Source organism: Myxocyprinus asiaticus, chromosome 15 (genome assembly GCF_019703515.2).
Source record: "Myxocyprinus asiaticus isolate MX2 ecotype Aquarium Trade chromosome 15, UBuf_Myxa_2, whole genome shotgun sequence".
NCBI classification, from domain to species: Eukaryota; Metazoa; Chordata; class Actinopteri; order Cypriniformes; family Catostomidae; genus Myxocyprinus; species Myxocyprinus asiaticus.
Window position 1 is genome coordinate 580804 of NC_059358.1, and position 14139 is coordinate 594942.

Sequence of the window (14139 nt, forward strand, 5' to 3'; positions counted from 1 at the left end):
TTTATTATAGAGAACATTTACTTTATATACAACTATATTCATCTCATACAAAACAACACAAAACTCTTAAAATAAATACTGAAGGTGTGAACAATGATATGTGCAACATTTGAAATCCAAGGCAGATTTTATTATCTAATATAATATAGAATATAACTGTGTGTGTGTTGAACACTTCCGTGACAATCCCACATCAACTTTAAGATGTTCCTCTCTGAGTCCCGCCTTATGGCAGAGTGAAGCTGTCCATCAAAGGATGACAGACCAATCAGGGAGCTTGTCAAGCTGTCCGTCTGATTCTTCTGGCTGTCCTGGAGCTCAAATCCACCAATCAGCAATGAGCAGAGAACTCATCCAGTGTGTCTCTCCATCATTACATCAAAGTGTCAATCACAATTCTTCTGAAATCCGTTTCCATGCAGTTTCACAGAATCCAGCATGTCCAAACAGAACGGCTGGGATGGAACAAGGAAAGTCCATTCAGTGTGCTCTGCTCTGAGAAAGAGGTAGAGGTCAGAGGTCACCGGCTGATGTCATGGCTGCTGCTGCTTGTGGTGTTCAGCATCTCGGATCGGACTGAAGAATGGATGGCGCAGCGCGGTGGAGAGAGAGACACGCCGATCCGGTTCATATTCCAACAAATCCTCCAACAAATCAAAGAACTGATGATGCTCCTCTGACTCACTTAACACATACCGCTGTCAGACACAGAGAGAGAGAGAGAGAGAGAGAGAGAGAGAGAGAGACAAGCTAAATTTTCAAAGGGTAGCATCATCTCAAAAATAAATGCTAACATTATTTTACTACACAGAAGCATTTGTCTGCGTTTCAGACCCATGTGATGTGTTGCCACTAGTTTTAATCCATTAGTCAGGGGTTTTCAAACTTTTTGATGCAATGCACCCAAAAATGATGATCCCTTTGTGAGGGAACCCCATCCTAATATATATATATATATGTATGTATATATACACACTGGCAGCCAAAAGTTTGGAATAATGTACAGATTTTGCTGTTTCAGAAGGATACTGGTACTTTAATTCACCAAAGTGGCATTCAACTGATCACAAAGTATAGTCAGGACATTACTGATGTAAAAAACAGCACCATCACTATTTGAAAAAAGTCATTTTTGATCAAATCTAGACAGCAGCCATCACTCCAACACCTTATCCTTGAGTAATCATGCTAAATTGATCATTTGGTACTAGAAAAACTTGCCTTTATATCAAACACAGCTGAAAGATATTTGGTTTGTTAAATGAAGCTTAACATTGTCTTTGTGTTTGTTTTTGAGTTGCCACAGTATGCAATAGACTGGCATGTCTTAAGGTCAATATTAGGTCAAAAATGGCAAAAAAAGAAACAGCTTTCTCTAGAAACTCATCAGTCAATCATTGTTTTGAGGAATGAAGGCTATACAATGCTTGAAGATTTCATACAAAGGTGTACACTACAGTCTTCAAAGATAAAGATCAACTGGCTCTAACAAGGACAGAAAGAGATGTGGAAGACCAGATGTACAACTAAACAAGAGGATAAGTACATCAGAGTCTCTAGTTTGAGAAATAGACGCCTCACATGTCCTCAGCTGACAGCTTCATTGAATTCTACCCGCTCAACACCAGTTTCATGTACAACAGTAAAGAGAAGACTCAGGGGTGCAGGCCTTATGGGAACAATTGCAAAGAAAAAGCCACTTTTGAAAAGGTTCGAGTGGGCAAAGAAACACAGACATTGGACAACAGATAATTGGAAAAGAGTGTTATGGATCTTAACTCCATTGAGCTTTTGTGGGATCAGCTAGACTGTAAGGTGTGTGAGAAGTGCCCAACAAGACAGTCACATCTATGACAAGTGCTACAGGACAACTCTTTTAAGTAGTTTTTTCTAATTGTAATAGTAATTTTTCACGTTATTAATGTCCTGACTATACATTGAGATCAGTTGAATGCCACTTTGGTGAATAAAAGTACTGATATCTTTCCATCAGAGCAAAATCAGTACATTATTCCAAAGTATTTGCCCCCATCCTGATTTCTTCTGTTTTTGTGTACATCTCATACTAAACTGGCAATCTGAGTAAACACAAAATACTGTTTTTAAATGATAATGTTATTTATTGAAGCAAAAACGTTATCCAATACCAACTGGGCATGTGTGAAAAAGTATTTGCCCCCTTAGTTACTAAATCCCCAAATCTATGAAACTGCATTCATAATGGGGTTCAGCTGGACTAGACACACCCAGACCTGATTACTGTCAGCCCTGTTCAATCAAATCAACATCTAAATACAACTTTTCAGCAGCATGAAGTTGGCTAAAAGGTCTCACCCGGCAGCACACTATGCCAAGGTCCAAAGAAATTCCAGAAATGATGAGGGAAAAGGTGATTGAAATACATCAGTCTGGGAAGGGTCACAAAGATATTTCAAAGTCTCTGGGACTCCAAAGAACCACAGTGAGAGCCATTATCTCCAAATGCAGAAAACTTGGCACAGTAGTGAACCTTCCCAGAAGTGGCCGACCTTCCAAAAGTCCTCCAAGAGCACAGCGACAACTCATCCAGGAAGTCACAAAAAAGCCAAAGACAACATCCAAAGAACTGCAGGCCTCTCTCACATCAATAAAGGTCACTGCTCATGACTCCACTATCAGAAAGACACTGGCCAAAAATGCCATCCATGGAAGAGCGGCGAGGAGAAAACCACTGCTAACCCAGAAGAACATTAAGGCACGTCTGAATTGTGCCAAAACACACCCTGATGATCCTCAGTGCTTTTGAGAGAATGTTCTGTGGACTGATGAGTCGAAAGAGGAACTGTTTGGAAGACAGGGGTCCCGTTACATCTGGCGTAAATCAAACACAGAATTCCTCAAAAAGAACATCATACCTACGGTCAAGCATGATGGTGGTAGTGTGATGGTGTGGGGATGCTCAGTCCGTGAGTTGAAGCTCAAGCACATCTGGATTATGCAGTAAGACAATGATCCAGTGCATAGGAGTAAGTCCACCTCTGAATGGCTCAAAAGAAGCTAAATTAAAGTTTTGGAGTGGCCTAGTCAAAGTCCTGTCTTGAACTCAATTGAGATGCTGTGGCAGGACCTTAAACGGGCAGTTCATGCTCAAAAACCCTCCAATGTGTCTGAACTAATGCAGTTCTGCAAAGAAGAGTGGGCCAAAATCCCCCCACAGTGTTGTGAAAGACTGATCTCCAGTTATCAGAAGTGTTTGATTGCAGTTGTTGCTGCTAAAGGTGGCACAACCAGATATTAAGATTAACGGGGCAGTTAGTTTTTCACATGGGTGATATAGGTGTTGGATAACTTTTTTGCTTCAATGAAAAATATATATATATATTTATATTTGAAAACTGTATTTTGTGTTTATTCCAGTTGCCTTTGTTCTCTGTTATATCTCGTTTGAATATCTAAAAACAATTTAGTATGAAAAATACACAAAAATAGAAGAAATCAGGAAGGGGCGCAAATACGTTTCACAGCACTGTATGTGTGTGTGTGTATATATATATATATATATAATATAAAATATATATTTTCATGTATGAAGACCCATTTATATTGTGTGACAAAATTACACATATTATAAATACAACATTTTCTTTGTAAAATTAAAGTGACCCTTCGCTAAGCCCCTTAGCTTCTGACCAATCCTGTCTTAGCAACTGTTGCCCTGCCGCCATTACTCTGACACGCGTTTGCTATTTTCAAAAGACCTATGGAAGTAATGTGTGTTTGAGTACTTTTAAGCAGGATTTTATCAAAATTATAAAAAAAAATAAAAAAACGCGTTGTTGCCGGGTCATTTGTAATAGTGACACGAGTTACCCAGAGAGCATACACGCAGTGTTTTTCTTCCCCTTTTTTATATATAATCTTTAAATAAATCTGAAGAGCAGCATGTTATGGATTAAACTGAAAATACATTTCTTAAAATATATCCAGAAAAATTTTACTTTGTAATAAGTTGACTGTGTATCTGTTTTCTACCCACTATTAGAGTAATATTACATTTATTTTAGTCATTACAACTCTCAGTGAACAAGATAAAGGCGACAGTGACAAAGAAAGGAAGTATTCTTCCCTTGGAAGATACAACACAAATACAAACAATTCCATGGACCTCCTAGACCTCCCTTACGGCCCCTTGGGGGTCCCCGGACCCCAGACGTTTTCACATTTGCCATTATAACAAAGGTTTTTTCAGGCCAGAACTGTGGCCATGCACTGGTGGACAGTAACCAAGTATTTTTTTCTTCATTACTTCACTATGCACCATATCAGAATATTTTCATTTTAGGAAACTTTTACTATTTGAGAGCACTTTTCCCTCCATTAGATAAAAACAAAACATGCCATTCCTCGTTATTTCATTTTGAAATTCGAAATAAATAATAACGATGTCTGATTCGTGCTGAAAACAATTCATTATGAAACAATTAATGATTAATTCATTTATTTGAGCCGAATCTTTTCAACAAACTGCTGGAGCCGGTTTGCAAAACGGACAGAATGGTTCGTTAGCAATTCGGACTGATCCGGTCGCAGCGGTTCTTGAGAAAACAACACAATGTCAGATCTCATTTACACTTCTGCATCGTCAGACATGCTATAACGCCACTGTTGGCACGACAACCAGTCCAGGTTGCATCTGCATGTGGCATGTTTGAAAAGCCAATATGAGAAATGAGATTTGAGATCTAGGATGGACGGGAAGATTTTCAGTGGATAACTACTCAAATTTTGGTCTGTTCCTCATTTAAAGCTATCACTTATGCCCAGACAGAATCTGCGTATAAAAAACACAAATATGTGCAGAATTGCAACATCTGTTATTCATTACAGTTCTGCACACTCCCCACTGCTTTCATGTTTGTTTATTAAATATTTTGGCTTTCAGCTACCAATAAGAGTAAAGTACTCTCAGCTCCATTTAACACATTTTCCTGTTTAAATCCCTTCCACAGAATTCTGCAGATTTTCCCACAAAATCAGTGCAGAAAATGCAAAAAAGTCTGCAGATTCTCTCTGGGCCTGCATGTGACTCCAACAAGATCAGTACTTCTACTTTTGATACATTTAAAAATAAGCACTTTTGTACTTTTTATTCAAGTAAAATCCCTGATGTTATCAGGGTATCTGTATTTTACTCGTGTACAGGATCCAGCCCTACAGATGAAGCTACAGACACCGAGAGATAGTTTCCTCTGGTGTTTGAATCAGCTTTTTAAATAATTATACTAGATAATATTAATGTGATTGTCCAAAGTTCCCTTTAAAACTTTGTGTTTATCTATGTGTGTGTGTACTCACTCTGAGTGGTCTACAGTTCTCTCTCACGTATCGTGCCGCTGAAGTGTTCTCGTCCCAGTCCAAACGACCTCTGTAAAAATACTTCTGTTTTCTGAGGGCAAAGGTCAAATCACACTTAACACTGGACACTATTCACTTTAATCAATCGATCAATCAAATGTTCAGTGTTTGTGCTTGTGTGCATTTCTCACCTTGTTTTCCGGATCATTCTGGAAGGAATTGGTCCATGTACTCGCTCCATCATGGCCAGATGCTCCCTGTTATCATGAGTCTAAAACACACACATGCACACGTTCATGGGAGACTTCCCATTGACTTGCATTGTTTTTATACTGAGCTTCACACAACTACAAACACACACACACACACACACACACACACACACACACACACACCTGGTAGAGTGTCTCTCCATGGTAATATTCTAACAGAATACAGCCGATACTCCACACGTCACATGGGTGACTCCAGCCCATCCCTACAGAAACACAGTTAGAAAATCACACGCACTGAACGACAGCTGTCAGACGATCACAGACACACTCTCTCTGTCTTACCCAGAATCACCTCTGGTGCTCTGTAATGTCGTGTGGAAACGATGCCGCTGTGATGCTCGTGATCAAATGTGGCACTGCCAAAATCCACCACCCTCACAGCTGTGTTCTTCACTGAACGCTCTTCTCTCTTCTGACAACACACACACACACACACACACACGTTAATCTGACTGCATACATTTATTACATTAATGCAGTGTTAGAAATTGTGCCATTTTGAGGGAGTTTGATTCATACACCAATTAATCGTTCATCTTGTTCGTGATATGATGTATTGAGCACTGCTGCAGTTTATATAGAAACACTTTCCCCTCCAGAATATTCATTTTTAGTCACAAGAAAACTAATTCAGTAGGAACAGTGACTATGACCAACAATAAAACAGCCGGGGTCTGGGTATCTCAGCGAGTATTGACGCTGACTATCACACCTGGAGTCGTGAGTTTGAATCCAGGGCGTGCTGAGTGACTCCAGCCAGGTCTCCTAAGCAACCAAATTGGCCCGGTTGCTAGGGAGGGTAGAGTCACCTGGGGTAACCTCCTCGTGGTCACTATAATGTGGTTCTCGCTCTCGGTGGGGCGTGTGGTGAGTTGTGTGTGGATGCCGCGGAGAATAGCGTGAAGCCTCCACACGCGCTACGTCTCCGTGGTAACGCGCTCAACAAGTCACGTGATAAGATGCGCGGATTGACGGTCTCAGACGCGGAGGCAACTGAGATTCGTCCTCCGCCACCCAGATTGAGGCGAGTCACTACACCACCACGAGGACTTAGAGCGCATTGGGAATTGGGCATTCCAAATTGGGAGAAAAGGGGAGAAAATCAAAGAAACAAAACCCTAATAAAACAGCCACTCCAGTAATATAATGTCTGTCAATTCAACTCTCTCGCTCACCTTCTCTGGGTTATACGTGACCGTAAATTCAGAGTTCAAGAACAGGATGTTCTCGGGTTTGAGGTCCGTGTGTGTCAGCTTGTTGTCATGGAGAACTGTTATAAAACAAACCATAATCATGTAATCTGTGCAAACTCAGCAGAGCAGCCACATACACTGATCATCAATACACGCAGCTCCCCCAATCTGGCTGAACACAGACACAGCTCGAAGCACTAACTGAAATATGGAAAAATATATGTGTGTGTGTGTGTGTGTACTCACACTTGACAGCGATGCAGATCTGGTAGGCCATGTGTCTGATCTGACAGATGGTGTACGGCAAGTAATTATTCTCCTTCATGAAGTCAAACGTACTGAGAGCCAACAGCTCAAAACTGAGACACATGTGACCGTGATAGTCGAACCAATCAAACATTTGCACACACAAACTGAGAGAGAGAGGCAGACAGAGAGACGGAGGAAATGTTAGGAGGTTGGTTTTTGGAAACTTTTGTTCACCTCCTGTTCACCTGGTTTATATTTTAATAAACTCTGAGCAAGAGAACATAGCATGCACTTAAAGGGACATTTCACAAAAATTCTCTCATCATTTACTCACCCTCATGCCATCCCAGATGTGTGTGACTTTCTTTCTTCTGCAGAACACAACTGAAGATTTTTAGGAGAATATTTCAGCTCTGTAGGTCCATACAATGCAAGTGAATGGTGACCAGACCTTTGAAGCTCCAAAAAGCACATAAACGCAGCATAAAAGTAATTTATACGACTCCAGTGGTTTACAGTAAAAAAGGACTTTTGATCTGTTTCTCACCCACATCTATCATATCACTTCTGAAGACATGGATTAAACCACTGGAGTCGTATGGATTACTTTTATGCTGCTTTTATGTGCTTTTTGGAGCTTCAAAGTTCTGGTCACCATTCACTTGCATTGTATGAACCTACAGAGCTGAAATATCCTTCTAAAAATCTTAATTTGTGTTCTGCAGAAGAAAGAAAGTCATACACATCTGGGATGACATGAGGGTGAATAAATGATGAGAGAACTATCCCTTTAAAATCCTAAAATTTTAATATTTAAAGGGGTCATGCCTTGCAAGAATTTTTTTTACTTTACTATTTTCCTTGAGGTTCACTTACAATGTTAGTAAAGTTTTTTTGCTAAAAAAAAAAAAAAAAGTCATAATATAGTATTAAATGCCCTTTTTCCACCCGGTCTCTTGCAATCTGCCTGAAACGCTGTTTTCTGTGCTGTTCCCTTTAAGACTTAAATTTACGCCCACTGTGTTATGATTGGCTAACATATCTGAAGCGCAAACACTCCTTGCCAACACTTGTGGAACTGTTTTTTTCCCAAGCATAAAAGAATGTAAAGTTGCAAGCGATTTACAAAAACGGCTGAAAGCACTCAGGTTAGGGAAAGGGTTGGGTTAGGGGTTATTCTTCTTCTCTTTCCTCGGGCGGACCAAAGAGCCTTGCTCCCGCCAAGGCTCCTGTGGTGGGAAGGGTGATATCCCACCGCTGGGGTATCTGGTGAGACACTCTGTTGATGCAGGTTTACCACGGCAGGTACTTCCAGGCCATGCTGCCATAGCCAGCTCATACCATGTCATATGACCTATAAGCACTGTCCGTAGTCATTCAGAATGGTCATACATGTCATATCAATCAGGACCCTTTTAGTTATGATGCAAGGCCAGCCCCCCCACCAACACCACAACCACCGACCCAGAAAGTGCACCACCACGGGCCGGGGGAACGAGAGCGGAGATGACCGGCGAATGGAAAGAGCAGGAAAATCAACGATAGAATTCATAATAACCACAACAATAAATGTATTGATAATATTAATAATAATAATGAAAATAGTTGTCAAATTTAGAAAATCTATAATTTTATATAATATATGAGTGAGAATGCTATATTTTGAGATTTGTGTTTATAGAGGATGAGAGTGGGAGGATAAATGGTTATATAGTAATATATATAATAGTAATAACAATAATACGCAGGGGGTGTGGGTATCTCAGCGAGTACTGACGCTGACTATCACACCTGGAGTCGTGAGTTTGAATCCAGGGTGTGCTGAGTGACTCCAGCCAGGACTCCTAAGCAACCAAATTGGCCCGGTTGCTAGGGAGGGTAGAGTCACATGGGGTAACCTCCTCGTGGTCGTGATTAGTGGTTCTCGCTCTCAATGGGGCGTGTGGTAAGTTGTGTGTGGATCGTGGAGAGTAGCATGAGTCTCCACATGCTGTGAGTCTCCGCGGTGTCATGCACAACGAGTCATGTGATAAGATGCACGGATTGACGGTCTCAGAAGCGGAGGCAACTGAGATTCGTCCTCCGCCACCCGGATTGAGGCGAGTCACTACACCACGAGGACTTAGAGCACATTGGGAATTGATCATTGATTCCGAAGATAGTACCTCGCATTTCTTTACCCCTAACCAGATCTTTCTGTTTGTAGTGTTCAAATTTTGCAATGATGGGACGTGCACGTTTAGCATTGGTGTTATTATTGTTGTTTCTGGATCCGAGGTGGTGGAAGTGGTTAAGTGCAAAATGCATGAATTCTGGGTTGTCCTGTATTTGTTCTGGTATACCTGAAAAAACAGGTTGTCGCGCATACTACGGCAATTTATGTCTAGTATGGATTCTTTTAACAATTTCTTTTCGGCTGTTAGACTGTTGATTGTGGCTATGAGGCATTTCGTTATTGTCTTTTTGTAACAACTCAATCTGGGACTGACTAAACTCAAGACTGGTCTTAAGGTCTTTGATGTCTTGGTGAAGCAGTTCAGGAATTGCCAGTTTGTTATTGATTGATTCTAGGAGACCCACATCTACTGTAGTTGAGCCCTCCTCAGTCGTTACTTTTGTGGTTGTGGCATGGTGAGGAGTCTGTAGTAGTAGTCATCTGTGAAATTTTCCAAGATTTCCACAGTGGGGTTGATCCGGTTGTAGTATTATATTATGCAAAACGGCGAGGGAATTTACCGTAGTAATGTTAGATGTAGATCGGTCTGTTCAAGTTTAGTTTTGTTTACGTTCAGAGCGCCGCCCTGTTAGATCACACCCGCTGTCTCGCGAGATCGTCAGAGCTCACGTATCTCTCTCAAACAATAAATGCTCTTTTTGGACTAGGGAGGAAGTTTTGAGCATACTGTAGGTTTTTATAGTACAATAAACTCTTATATGTCAAAAGATCAAGGAAAATATGATTCCTCATGACATGACCCCTTTAAATACTACAGCAGTAAGTGTAAAAAAAATTCTTTACTTTTTCCACATTTGTTCAGCTTGACCTAAACACCACTAATAATGACACTCACTTGTTATTTTCTGGATCTTTCTGGTTGATTTTCTCCAGAACGTTGATCTCCAGTCGAGCTGATTCTCTGTATTTCGCCACATTCCTAATAATCTTCAGAGCGATGCGAGAGCCACTCCTACAACACACACACAAACACAATCAACTTCCAAAACACACAATCAAACAACTGGGACAATCAGCTGAGAAGTGCACAGGTGTGTGTGTGTTTAACCTGTGATGGTCGATACACTCCAATACTTTCCCAAAGGTTCCTTCTCCGAGCATTCCTACAATCTCATCTGCACATCAAACACAAACATCACAACACACGAACACACAAACAGTCTAAAGATCTGACACTTTAAAAGTGTAGTGTGTAGTGAAGAGAGACGCACATCTGTCCTGCAGCAGGTCACCTGACCGATAGATCAAATGACCCTCCTCGTCGTCTTTAACAGCCCACGCTCGCACACGACTGTTACTCCGCTGAGGACAGAGAGAGAGGAGATATTGATTAAAACAGGAGGATGTGATCCCGGCTGCTGACACATACAGTGTTCTCACCCATTTTGACTAATTAAATTCTAGGACTTTTACATGACCTTTCCAGTCTTTTGGGATTGCTGGAAATGAATTTTATTTTATGAAAATAATTTTGATCCTGACCAATTCATTAATGAATCATGAAGACTGATTTGTGAATCGTTTTCTCTAATTTACTGACTCAAAAGAACAATTTGCTCACAAATCAGAAATCACTTTAGTGCACGAATAAACAAGAGCAAAACGATAAGCTGATGAGATTCAGACAGCGGAAAACTAGAAAATTCATTTCCTCTTCAGAAATGTCTGTGCCTTTTCCATTCATTTTAAGATTTTATTAATATCCACAACTTTTCCAGGCCTGGAAATCACTGAATATCTGCAACAGTAAAGTAATATTCTGTGTTATTTTCAACTTAATGTCTATGAATCGCATCAGTAGCTGGGTTTCCATCCACATATTTTATGCACATTTTGGGATATTGACTAAAAACTGCTGGATGGAAAATAAAATCTCCAATATGCACATAAAAAACATATATGCTCGCTTGAGGTGGAAACATTTTTTATTAAATAATAAGAAAAGCACTTAAAATATGATGGAAACACATTTACCGAATAAACTCCTATTGAATTTAAGTCATGTGACAATAATTAATGTATAACTGGACTAACCAGCGGATGAGTTTGCAAAGCAAATAAGTGGAATACAGACTAGAACTGGACTGAAGAATTGGTTTATTGGCACCTTTGAAAAATATCTTCTATATCCGCACCGCAAACACATAAGAATGGAATGCAAACACATGGCACTCCCAGACACAAGACTTCAGAGTGTTTTGTCTGCATGCTCTAAAACATAAGTATTTTATTAATAAAAGAGTCACAGTGGCTACAGTTTCTCTGGAAGTGACGATTTTGTACTTTTGAACACATGGGATGAAAACGTGGCTTTATGCACACATTGTTTTTGAGGTATTGTGTTGTTGTTCTTTGCATAAATTAAAATTGCAACTGGGAAGGAAACATAGTTAGCAGTGTTATTATATACACACACACAGAGTGAAGTGTACTAACACACACACAGAGTGAAGTGTACTCACACACACACAGAGTGAAGTGTACTCACACACACACACACACACACACACACACACACACACACACACACAGAGTGAAGTGTACTCACACACACACACACACACAGAGTGAAGTGTACTCACACACACACAGAGTGAAATGTACTCACACACACACAGAGTGAAGTGTACTCACACACACACACACACACACACACACACACAAAGTGAAGTGTACTCACACACACATACACACAGAGTGAAGTGTACTCACACACACACACACACAGAGTGAAGTGTACACACACACGCACACACACAGAATGAAGTGTACTCTCTCACACACACACACACACACAGAGAGAGTGAAGTGTACTCACACACACACACAAACACACACAGAGTGAAGTGTACTCTCACACACACACACAGAGTGAAGTGTACTCACACACACACACACAGAGTGAAATTCACACACACACACACACAGAGTGAAGTGTACACACACACACACACACAGAGTGAAGTGTACTCACACACACACACACAGTGAAGTGTTCTCTCACACACACACACACAGAGTGAAGTGTACTCACACACACACACAAACACACACACAGAGAGAGTGAAGTGTACTCACACACACACACAAACACACACAGAGTGAAGTGTATTCACACACACACACACACACAGAGTGAAGTGTACTCACACACACACACACACACAGAGTGAAGTGTACTCACACACACACACACACACAGAGAGTGAAGTGTACACACACACACAAACACACACACACAGAGAGAGTGAAGTGTACTCACACACACACACACACACACAGAGTGAAGTGTACTCACACACACACACAAACACACACAGAGTGAAGTGTACTCTCACACACACACATACACACACACAGAGTGAAGTGTACTCACACACACACACACAAACAAACACACACACACACACACACAGAGTGAAGTGTACTCACACACACACACACACACACACACACACACAGAGTGAAGTGTACTCACACACACACACACACACAGAGTGAAGTGTACTCTCACACACACACACACACAGAGAGTGAAGTGTACTCACACACACACACACACAGAGTGAAGTGTACTCACACACACACACACAGAGTGAAGTGTACTCACACACACACACACACACACACACAGAGAGTGAAGTGTACTCACACACACACACAAACACACACAGAGTGAAGTGTACTCACACACACACAGAGTGAAGTGTACTCACACACACACACACACACACAGAGAGTGAAGTGTACACACACACACACACACACACAGAGAGAGTGAAGTGTACTCACACACACACACACAAACACACACACACAGAGTGAAGTGTACTCACACACACACACAAACACACACAGAGTGAAGTGTACTCTCACACACACACACAGAGTGAAGTGTACTCACACACACACACACAGAGTGAAGTTCACACACACACACACACACAGAGTGAAGTGTACACACACACACACATACAGAGTGAAGTGTACACACACACACGCACACACACAGAGTGAAGTGTACACACACACACAGAGTGAAGTGTACACACACACACACACACAGAGTGAAGTGTACTCACTCACCCACACAGAGTGAAGTGTACACACACACACAGAGTGAAGTGTACTCACACACACACACACACACACACACACACACAGAGTGAAGTGTACTCACTCACTCACACACACACACACACACACAGAGAGTGAAGTGTACTCACACACACACACACACACACACACAGAGTGAAGTGTACTCACACACACACACAGAGTGAAGTGTACACACACACACAGAGTGAAGTGTACTCACACACACACACACACACACACACAGAGTGAAGTGTACTCACACACACACACACACACACAGAGTGAAGTGTACTCACTCACTCACACACACACACACACACACACACACACACACACACACACACACACACACAGAGAGTGAAGTGTACTCTCACACACACACACACACACACACACAGAGTGAAGTGTACTCACACACACACACACACACACACACACACACAGAGTGAAGTGTTCTCTCACACACACACACACAGAGTGAAGTGTACTCACACACACACACAAACACACACACAGAGAGAGTGAAGTGTACTCACACACACACACAAACACACACAGAGTGAAGTGTACTCACACACACACACACACACACACAGAGTGAAGTGTACTCACACACACACACAGAGTGAAGTGTACTCACACACACACACACACAGAGAGTGAAGTGTACACACACACACACACACAACACACACACACACAGAGAGAGTGAAGTGTACTCACACACACACACACACACACACACACACAGAGT

The 14139-nt window shown here is 41.3% G+C and overlaps 1 pseudogene; it reads right to left on the minus strand.

Moving 5' to 3' along the window:
• The window catches only part of LOC127453134 (dual specificity protein kinase CLK2-like), a 23902-nt pseudogene continuing 9763 nt past the window's right edge, over positions 1-14139 (minus strand).